The sequence below is a fragment of the Thrips palmi genome, unplaced genomic scaffold (genome assembly GCF_012932325.1).
Source record: "Thrips palmi isolate BJ-2018 unplaced genomic scaffold, TpBJ-2018v1 HiC_scaffold_10, whole genome shotgun sequence".
Classification (NCBI taxonomy): Eukaryota; Metazoa; Arthropoda; class Insecta; order Thysanoptera; family Thripidae; genus Thrips; species Thrips palmi.
Window position 1 is genome coordinate 4,298,266 of NW_023144621.1, and position 10,635 is coordinate 4,308,900.

Below are 10,635 nucleotides of genomic sequence, written 5' to 3' on the forward strand. Positions count from 1 at the left end.
CGGCCGAGCGTGACGTCATCGAGTCACGGCCGTGCCTCCGCCGTGTTCAATATGCGTCGCGGGCCTGCAGGCTGTCTCTCTCACTCTCACTGTCGGAGGGAGCGAGAGAGAGACGTCTTCTACTAACTCCGGGGTAGGCGACGGAGTTGGCTAGCGGTGTTCGCCGAGAGCAAGCCGCCCTCTGATTGGTCCAGCGTGCTCCGCGGCGGCCTTGGCAGCCAATCAGGGGGCTCTATCCAACGCGCCTTGTCTTCCCGCTCATCCGGGCGCTAGCAGGGCGCAGAGCTCGCCGGCCCCGACGCCCGGCCGGCCCCACGGGCCCACGCTACAGTGTAGGGCCCCACAGCCATGGCGGCCAGGGGCAGAGGCGGCCAGCAAGCAGCCAGCAGGCTGGGTCCGGACCGTCGCCCCGTCTCTCTCGTACTCGCAGGCCGGCCCGCACGGGTGCGAGGGAGACGAAGCTCTGCTCGGAATCGCTCGGCAGCCCGCCCTTCTCGGCGTGGGAGCCGCAGCAGCTGACAGCTGCGATCAATTCGGGGCGGGGTGGCTCGCGGGGCGGGGCGGGGTGGGTTTGGCGCGGGGCGGGCGCGGGGCGGGGCGGGGCGGGGCGTGGCGGCAGCGCACCTCAGGAAGGTATATGGGCGACCGCCGGCCACGGCTTCCCACTTCCCACAAAAGCGGACGACTTTCAAAGTATTTCCGCGGCGCTACGCGCTATACGCCGTTCGGCGATGCCTTGCCTCCCTCTCTTTCTCTCTCTGGAGCACAAAGGTTGAAGGTCGAAACGGAAAAGGAAATGTTTACATTGCATATGCGTCAAATTTTCAAAAGTCGCCAACGAAGCACGTGATTTTTACGCTAGGGTGCAACCCGTTTCAATCAAAAGCAATCCTAAATTTTTAACTAAAGAAAAATCATGTCTACTGGAACTGATTTTTATTACCACGCCAGCATGGGCATGGGTGTCCGTATCCAGAGCGTATTACAAAAAAAATTATTATTTTTATAAAAGAAATTGAAAGCGAAGATCAATAACACCCTCGAGGATAACGGTGCCCGCTCTCGCTCGCGAAAAGTGACAGTACGCGGCGTGACTTATCCGAGGCGGCTTCCCAGCCCAGAGAACCACGTGGCGGAACTTCACACAGAGCGGGGAAAAGCGCCGGGGAGGGGGGGCACATCTCCCCGCACCTTCTCAAGGCCGCTGTCGTGCGCCGGCCGGGTGCAGCCGGGTGGCACCGAGCAGCCCGAGAGGGTCTTGTGCTGCGAGCGACGTATCGTAACGTCGCCGGTAGCTCCATTGCCCTGCCTTGTGTACTGAGAGAGGAGGTGGACACTTTCCAGGATTTCCAGGGAGCGCGGGGGAAGTTCTGGACTAACAGTGAGCATCACTGGAGGCTGGGCTGCGCCCCAGCCTGCCTTGCGCGCCCTAACGGTGCAGGGCCACACCTGGGCAAGCCTAAGGGTGCAAGGGCGACCTTGACGCAGGGCGCGACGCTCGAAGCCAGCAAGCCAGGTGCACCTGCACTGGAGTGTGGAGGCGGCCAAAACTCCAGACGCGTTTTGAGCTGCAGAGTCGCTAAATGGGACTCGAACCGAACGTGTGACCCCACTAATGGATTGATCTCCGAACGAGGAATCCAGTGGTGGGGTCACACGCGTTCGGTTCGAGTCATGTTTAGCGCCTCTGGAGCTCAAAACGCGTTTCGGACTTTGGCCGCCGGCGCCGGTCTTCTGGCGAATCCACTGTGCCGCACCTACCCGGGAAGTGCAGCGTAGGGTCGAGGTGGGGCATGGCGAGGTCCCTGAGCGACAGCTCGGCGGGCTTCATGTCCAGGGCGTCCAGGTCGTGGTCCCGGTGGGCGGCCCGCGGCGCGGCGTGCGGCGAGCCCTGGGGCCCGCGCGCAGAGGGGAAGGGCGACGCATGGTCCCGGACGCGGAGCCGCGGAGCTGGCCCCGTCGTCGACGGCGACCTGGACGACGGCGGCGACCGCGCGGCGGGTTAACAGCGCACTGGACGGGACGCCGCGCGCGCTCTGCCACGCGTGTCGCACATGACACACACGCGGTGGTTCGCGATGTCGTTCGGACGGACGGACGACGCGGTGCTCGCGGTGCTCGACGTGCCCGTCGTGCTGGCGGTCCTTCGCGGCGGCTGTCCTGGACGCGACTGAGTCGCCGGCGGCGCGAGGGGGTTCGACCGAGCGCGGCCCACCCTCCACCCCCACCCCCGGCAGCCCGGCCCGGCCACCCGGCCACCCCGGCCACCCCGGCCACCCCGGCCACCCCGGCCACCCCGGCCGCTTCCCCGTTCAGTGTCAGGGTAGTAATAACAACACTATTCCGAGCCATGAATAGCAATCGCCGGGCTGGCCGGCTCCATCACACTGCTATTGCCCCAGACATGCGTCATCACGGCGGTTTCAGACCGCGAGCTACGACATCATGACTTTTAAAATTCGTTTCGAAAACTCAATGTGCAAATGTGCACACTGCAAAAAGAAAAACAACAATTAAATTTTTTATCACGACACTGTAAATTTCGCAAAGATAAGCGCGCCCGTGCGCGCGCAAAACCCCGAGCAGGGCCGAGGATTTTGTTATTGTTCTTTTTCTTTTTCTAAATCATGACGAATTTAGTGGCGCTGCTGCAGGGACTTGACATTACTACGGCGCGAAAACATGAGGACGTGGCGCGGCTTGGCGCGCCATCCTTTCGCCACCGCCCCGCCCCACCCCGACCCGCCCCTGCAGGCTTAATTACCCAAAACACCTGTTGGGGCAGAAAACGTTCCCATGGGGGTGGTTCCGAAGCACACGAGGGTGGCAGCCCGCCGACGCGGGGAGGGGAGCGAGGGGAGCGCTGAGGAGTGGGGTGGGGTGGCGGGGTGAGGGGTCACCATGCGTCGCACAGTATCATGCCTACCTCCTTCGCCGCAATTTGAATTTTAAAGCGATTTTCCGGCACGCGGCGCTTGCAAGTCCGTCCTTTGCTCCTCAGCCCATCGTTCGACTCTGGATCCGCCGGGGCCTTCAAGCTCGCACCACTGGAAGTGCGTTCGCTCTGTCTCTGTCTCTTGCCTGCCCCGACCTGCCCGGCAGCTCGATGATTCCGACCCGTGCACAGTGGATTTGCTAGAAGACCGGTGGAGGCAGCCAAAATTCTGGACGCGTTTTGAGCTCCAGAGTCGCTGAATGGGACTCGAACCGAGCGTGTGACGCGACCAATGAATTCCTCTTTCGCAGAGCAATCCATTGGCGGGGTCACACGTTCGGTTCGGTCTCATTTAGTGACTCAAAACGCGTGTAGAATTTTAGCCGCCTCCGCACCGGTCTTTCGGTCCACTGTGCGGTGTCGCTCTGTCTCGCTCGCACTCGCGGGGCGTCGCGGAGGGGTGCGAGAGAGACCGATTCATCGCGCTTAAAGGGAAGCGCGTGTTGGCCTTTAATAGTAAATGGTAAACACTCGGACGGTTCGGGGCCCGGGCACAATGCACTCAGACAGCTTGTCGCCAGAGCGAGGGGGAGGGGCAGCAGGGGGAGGGGCAGCAGGGGGAGGGTGGGCAGAGGGCAAAACACGGCTGTGGATTTAAAATAATGCGAAAAACGGAGTGCACACAGAGTACAGATTAAATAATTTAAAAAAAAGTTCTTAAAACTAAATGAAATTTGGCTGAACAAAGAACACATGGTTGCCATGGCGATGTCACGCCGTGCCATCCCGCTCAGCCATAAACGCTCACATACACACACACCACCGTGCACCGACCGAAAATGGGAAAAGAATGAAACAGACTTTGAGGGGGTGGCTGGCTCGGGGAGCCATTGGGGCGGGTCAGAGAAGCTCAATGCGCGCCATGATTGGGTCGCCACGCTCGAGTGGCTCCATCTCTCTCGCACCCCCAGCAGCCCCAACGGCGGGCCGCGAGTGCGAGAGAGACGGCGCGCTCGGAGCAATCAAGGGAGGGGAGCCACGTGCACGCGCATCGCTCCCCTTTTGTTTTTGTTTTTCTTTTTCGTCCAAGTATTACGTATTTCGTGGGTGGTCCTATGCGCCCACCAAAAAAAAAGTTAAAAATAACAATAAGGATCGGTAGCCAAGGAAGATAACTAACCAAATTTATGTGGCCGGGTTGGAACTCCACCGCGACAACTGAAAGTTCGCCGGACAGAAACAGTAACATTTTTTTCCCTCCTTGTGAGGCGGAGACGGGAAGCGCATGTTTTCCTTCGCTCTCCGGAAAGCCGCCCTTGCTCTTTGAGTCGTCTGCCTCGCCGCGAACTTCAATTCACACATTCGAGTTGCATTCGGGGATTAAAAGCCAGCACCTCTCTGGAGCCGGCTAAAAGGCAGACAGAGACAGAGAGGGAGAGAGAGACAGGCAGCGCGAGCGAGGGTGCCCGGGGGTGCTTGTGGATGGACTGTGCCAAGGGGAGAGGGAGAGAGAGGGGGGAGGGGGAATAGTCGGAGGGTTGAAGCGCAGGTGACGTTTTCACACGATCCACACACATCTGCAAAGAGGGGGAGGGGAGGTGCAGCGGCCAAGTAAGGGAGGCATAGCAAGTGGGGGAGGGGGAGCCAGTGTGTGTGTGTGTGTGTGTGTGTGTGTGTGTGTGTGTGTGTGTGTGTGTGTGTGTGTGTGTGTGTATGCGCGCGCGCGCGCGTGTGTGCGTGTGTGGGCGCGTTTGTACAGTACGGCGCGGTAGAGGGTAGAGCCAATGTGTGTGTGCACGTCGGACGCACACCAAACGTACACGTGTATGGAAACACGTCTACACTTGCACACGCGCGTTTTGCGTCTGACTGAATGTCTGCTGCGCCCTCTGCCTGCCTGCCTGCTCCTGGAGTGCGTAGATCAGAGAACCAGTTGTTCCCGGATTCTTTCATTCTTTGGCTGTTAATTAAAAGCGCTCATCTGGGGGCTCCCACGACCGGGGCACCGCGGCTTCCAATGCCTGGGGCCTCGCCTCGCGCCTAGCCTCGCGCCTAGCCCCGCCCGGCCCCGCGCCGCACACCGTGTGTTTATTTGTTCTGCCCTAAACGCAAAGTCAACGGTCAACACTAATTTTTCCTCCTCTTCTTTTTTACACTGTTGCCCCCGCTAATTAACTTTGCTCCCATTTTCTTATCCAGACAGTGGGGGCGTACCGCAAGTGACATGGGAGTGGGCCTGGCTGGGCTGGCTGGCCTGGCCGGGCGGTTCCGCTGGGAAGTATAAACACAATCCGACACAGTTATCGCCGGTTTCTCCGCGTTTTCGCCAACAGTATGGCCCGACCTGGCCCGACTCGGCACGCTTAGCCCGCGCGTGGAGCCGAGGCGATGCCGGCTGCGCACGCGACCCAACTTGCAGTGTGCCAAATAAAAAAACGGACCGGGATTTGAACCCACTGTTTCACGTGAAGGTGTGCTTTTTCGTGTATCACTGAAACTCGTCTCTCACGTGCTCTCGCATACCAAAAAAAAACAGACAATAAAAAAGTGGCACCCACGGGGAGTCGAACGCAGGTAATAGGGGCGAGCAGCCGACGTCGTTAACCACGCGGCCACGATGATGAGCATACCTGGGTCGTGCTCCGGGTCCAGCCTGGCCAGGCCGTGCAGCCTCGCGGGCGCCGACAAGTCCACCGGGTCGCCGTCCACGTCGGTGGCCGTCAGCGGCATCGGCTCGCCGAACAGCGGCGGCAACGGGCCGTCCTGGAACAGGGGACACACAGGGCTCACTCGCCGCCATTTTCAAGTTTTTGAAAAGAAAAAGAAAACGAATCGTTTGTCTGCCAGTACTGTGCATCACTCCAAAATGGAACCTCGGACACCTTACCGCCCCGCCCCGCCCCGCCCCGGCGGCGACCTGCTGCTGGCGTTCCATCATAATTAATGTAATGGCCGGCTAAAAGCCCGATGCCGAACGGAGGCGCGTCGCGACGCGAGGCGACGTCTGGAGGGCCCGCGGGGCCTGCAGCCGTTCCCAGGAGCCCACTAAGGCCCTCTGAGGCCCTCGGAGGCCCTCGGAGGCCCCGGACCGCCAAAGCGCCGCGAACCCTGCACCGCGCCACGCGTACACTCGAAAAATCTCATTCAACGAACGTTATGAAAGCAGATGATACTCGTTTGGTTTTCTCCTACGGGGTAGTATGGGCTCATTCGAAAGATAGTATTTAAAAACTGAGTCCTTTGTGCCGTAGCCTGCACCGCCGCGCCATGAGACTAGGGCTTGGCCGCGCCGTGCCGGTTGGCCCCTTTGGGCTGTAGCGGGGAGGGATTGTCAATGTGCAGGCCGTCGCGCGCGAGGAGGGGGTGCCATTGTCGAATTCCGCGCAGGCTGCGCCGCAGCGACAGACTCACCAGCCCGCCCCGGCAGCCAGCCCCTATTATATTGTTAGGATTCGCACTTGGTTTTTGGACTCTCGAGTAAAAGCTAGCTGACACCTTTATGTGTCTTGAAGTTGTAGTTTTAGGTATGTTTTTAAGTAAAGGTATCATCTGCTAAAAATCACTGCAACGCGTGTTTTTTTGTGTCAGTCTCGGACGAATGAGGAGGTTAGGTGAGGTTATGTTGGGTGAGGTTAGGTTCGGGCAGTTTAGGTCGATTTAGGTGCGCTATCGGATGTGGGCACGTGCTGCCAATCTACCGGCGCCAATGATCCATTCCACGGGGAAAGGTGAGTGGGAAAAGGGGGGGGGGACTTGGTCCGTCTGCGGTCCGCCGCCCCCGCGCTATGCCGCGCTTTGCCTGCGCTGCCCGGCCTGGCTCGCTGCCGCACACCTGTTGCACCTTTCACGGCTTGTTGAACACCCTCGCACCGCGGGACGGCCGACGGCGGTCGCTGATTAGTGCTGCATCAAAAACATTAAAACGCCGCCGCACTGATTTCCGAGAGCAAGGTCGCGGCGCGCGCGGCGAGGACGACCACCCCACTGTTTCTTTCTTTAAAATAAAACAAATTAAAAAAAAATATATATATATATAAAATAAATGACGCGGGATGGGAAGGCAATGGGAAGGTCAATGCCCGCTGGAAATGGAAACACGCGGATTTCTGACAGTGTTGTAGTAGTTAGGAAGAAATTGCTGAATGTTGCCCTTACGCCCACCAAAACGCAATTTTTTTTTTCAAAAATGAAAAAAAGATCAAAGTGAAAGTTTGTTGAATGACCGTCCCGAACGACAGCGGGGCACAACTTTTGGCGGAGATCATTTTTCGCAGCTCCACGACAACGGGAGTGGCGATGGAGAAGGGGAAGCCTCGCCTCCCGCGTGGGAACCCGAGGCACGGCGCGGCACGGCACGGCACGGCATGGCGAGCCCAGGTGCCGCAATCTGGCCAACATATCTCTGTTGCCGCGAGCTTGCCGACCCGGCCGACCGCCGCAGCGCCACCTGTCGGCAGCGGCGCGGAACTACGGCCCTAAAGTTGACGATATTGTGTTAATGAGTGATGGCTCTCTCTCTCTCTCTCTCTCTCTCTCTCTCTCTCTCTCTCTCTCTCTCTCTCTCTCTCTCTCTCTCTCTCGGACGCAGCCTCGGTGCAGCGGAGCGTGCGAGAAGGAAGGCGCCCGAATCGGCTGCCGGAGCAGTGACCAGGTCTGACCACATGCAGCGCGACGCAGCGCGGGAACTCGGGAACGGCCTTGCCCGGCCCGCGCCCGGCCCGCCCGGCCCGGTGTAGCGTGTCACTCCGATGCCTTTCTCACTCCTCGCCCGACTTTTGACGAATTCATTACTCACAGGCTGGGGCCCTGCGGCCAAATTCGGCCCTAGCGCTGGTAACCTAACGCACGCTGGACTCGACGGGCGCTCTGGAGCACTCTCAGCATCTCTATGGACTTTTTTTCCAATATATCTATAGTAAAAAGAAATTTACTGTAGTCACAGTGAAATTTACGATCAGCCGTAGTAAAAATATACAGCAAACTAACTGAAAACCTTTTATTGACTTTATCTTCTGTAAAGCACAGTAAAAACCTACAGAGAAAAATAACTGTGTGAATGCAGTAAACATTTTTCATGAATATAGTATTTTTTACTGTAGATTATGGGAAAAGTAATGTGGTACTTATAGTGAAATTATACTGCGTGTACCACGGTAAAAGATTAATGAGTTAATTTAAGTGGCCTAAATGGGCATTTATTTGCAGCAATTGATTTGTATTGACAAGGCGAACAAAAAATGTCAAGGCATGACATAGGTTTGGATGGGAAATAAAGAAGTTATTGAACCCATTTTAGCACTATCGAAGTTCCCAAACAATTCCAAAATATTTTTCTGTAGACTTACAGACTAACTTTTCTGTGCATCACAAAGAATTTTCACTGTTGTGGTAGAATAGTTTTACTGTATGCACAGACAATATATTCTGTTGTCATTGACATTTTTTCTCGTATCTGTCCACTGATGATATTAAATTACTATTGCTGCAGTAAATATTTGTCTGTAATACTGTATTTTCCTTCATGAAATTATCTGCAGCTCACAGAGATTTTTTCAGCAAAATACCGTGATTTTTTACTATATTATAGTTACGCTCTAAAATCACTAAGCCACAGAAATTTTTCATAATATAGAATAAAAAGTCTATAGAAGATTGAGAGTGAGTCTTATCTGCGTAGATTAGGTTAGGTTAGGATGTGCCGGGCACCCGGTAGTCGATCACGTCCGGTTGACAAAAGGATAAGGCCTCGGCCGGCTATCGTGCGACTATCTCTCCGCTTATCGAAGTGCTGTCATTATTAAGCCCATACCATCCCCCGGGAAGGGAAGCCCATTATTACGGCGATCAAACAACAGGCTCATGAAAAAACAAAAATATGTGTTTAGCAAAAAAAAAACTTTTTGCCATTTTAATTTTTTTTGGCCGAGCCACGAGCTGCGAGGCGAAAGGGCGGGCCTTGCTCGAAAGTGGGGCAAGTCTGGCGGCGTTACGACGACACCGTAAGCTCGCATCGCATCACAATGCATTCACGGAGGAGGGAAGGAAAAAGAAGCTGGAAACTACTTCCTCCTTCTCAACATGCGGGAGTAATGAAGATGAGGGGCAACAAAAACATCAACGACACCAACAAAAACAACAAAAACAACAACAGCTCGACCCGTATCGTGGACGCATCGAACACGGTGTCACGTGATCCGCGGGAGGGTCCAGAAAAGCAAGCAGAAACTATTTCCGCGCAGGCTCGTCTCTCTCTCTCTCTCTCTCTCTCTCTCTCTCTCTCTCTCTCTCTTCTCTCTCTCTCTCTCTGGAAAGGAGACACCGCGGGTCGGGTCTGAAACCGAGCCAGTGCCGAGTGCCGGACCGTCCCTGCGAGGCTACACCTTACGCTGTTTGCCTAGCACGTTTACCCAGTGGCGTTACGCAAGGAGATCGATTAATTTCTCCCAAAAAAGCACGGATGTCCAGCGGGTGTCGAAACACAGTAAATTAAACACGCAAAGACTAAAAAAAACCTTGTAATAAATGACGACAAATTTCATTGTGAGGCCACATTGATGTGTACTGTCGATGGCCCTATTTGACCGCGTACATATGACACTCGCAGACGACGCGAGCAGACGACGCAAGCAGACGACGCCGCCCGACGGGAGTTCATTCATACCGATGCACTGCCCTAGCTCGGCCGGTTCTCACGGTGCTCTCACCTCACCGCGCGCACGCGCCGCCCCCTCTCCCCCCTTCCCCTCCCCTCCCTATCCCTCCCCCTCCCCCGCCCCTGCCCCGGAGGACCTGTTCGGCATGGCACCGCCGTGGGACCCACGCATGGCAGCGGGCTGCGTCCGAACAATAGCTCTGTCTCGCTCGCGCTCGCGGAGAGTCCCTTCGGAGTGCGAGAGAGACAGCGGCAGGGCTCGGTCTGCAAGGCATCGCGTGTGCTTTCATATGCGCGTCTTCATCGCATCAGGGCAGGGCCTGTGGCGCCCCGGCCCCCACCCCGCCCCTGTTCCCGTTGATGCCCGTGTCCACTACTGTCGCGTCGATCCTTTGCGGTTCCGAAGGCACTCCTTGGTCTGTCGAAAGGGAAAAGGATCCCGGCCCAATTCGACTGCACAGCGGGCCACTCTAGAAACTGAAGAGAGTGCATGGCATGCTCCTCCTAGGAGTCAACCACAAAGCACACTCTTACCAAGAGCATGCTTGCAAGCACACTCTTCCCAGGAGCATGCTTGGCAAGCACACTCTTCCCAGGAGCATGCTTGACAAGCACGCTCTTCCTGGGAGCACGCTTGCAAGCAAGGAGAGTGCTTGAAAGCATGCTCCTGGGAAGAGTGTGCTTGCAAGCATGCTCTTGGGAAGAGTGTGCTTGCAAGCATGCTCTTGGGAAGAGTGTGCTTGCAAGCATGCTCTTGGGAAGAGTGTGCTTTGTGGTTGACTCCTAGGAGGAGCATGCCATGCACTCTCTTCAGTTTCTAGAGCAGAGGACCGGTGGAGGCGGCCAAAATTCGAGACGCGTTTTGAAGCTCCAGAGTCGCTAAGCGGGACTCGAACCGAACGTATGACCCCACCAATGGATTCCTCGTTCGGAGAGCTATCTATCGGTGGGGTCACACGTTCGGTTCGAGTGCCATTTAGCTACTCTGCATTTACGATTATTGATTTTGAAGTTCGCGAAGCATCTATCATTCTGTAACCCATCCATC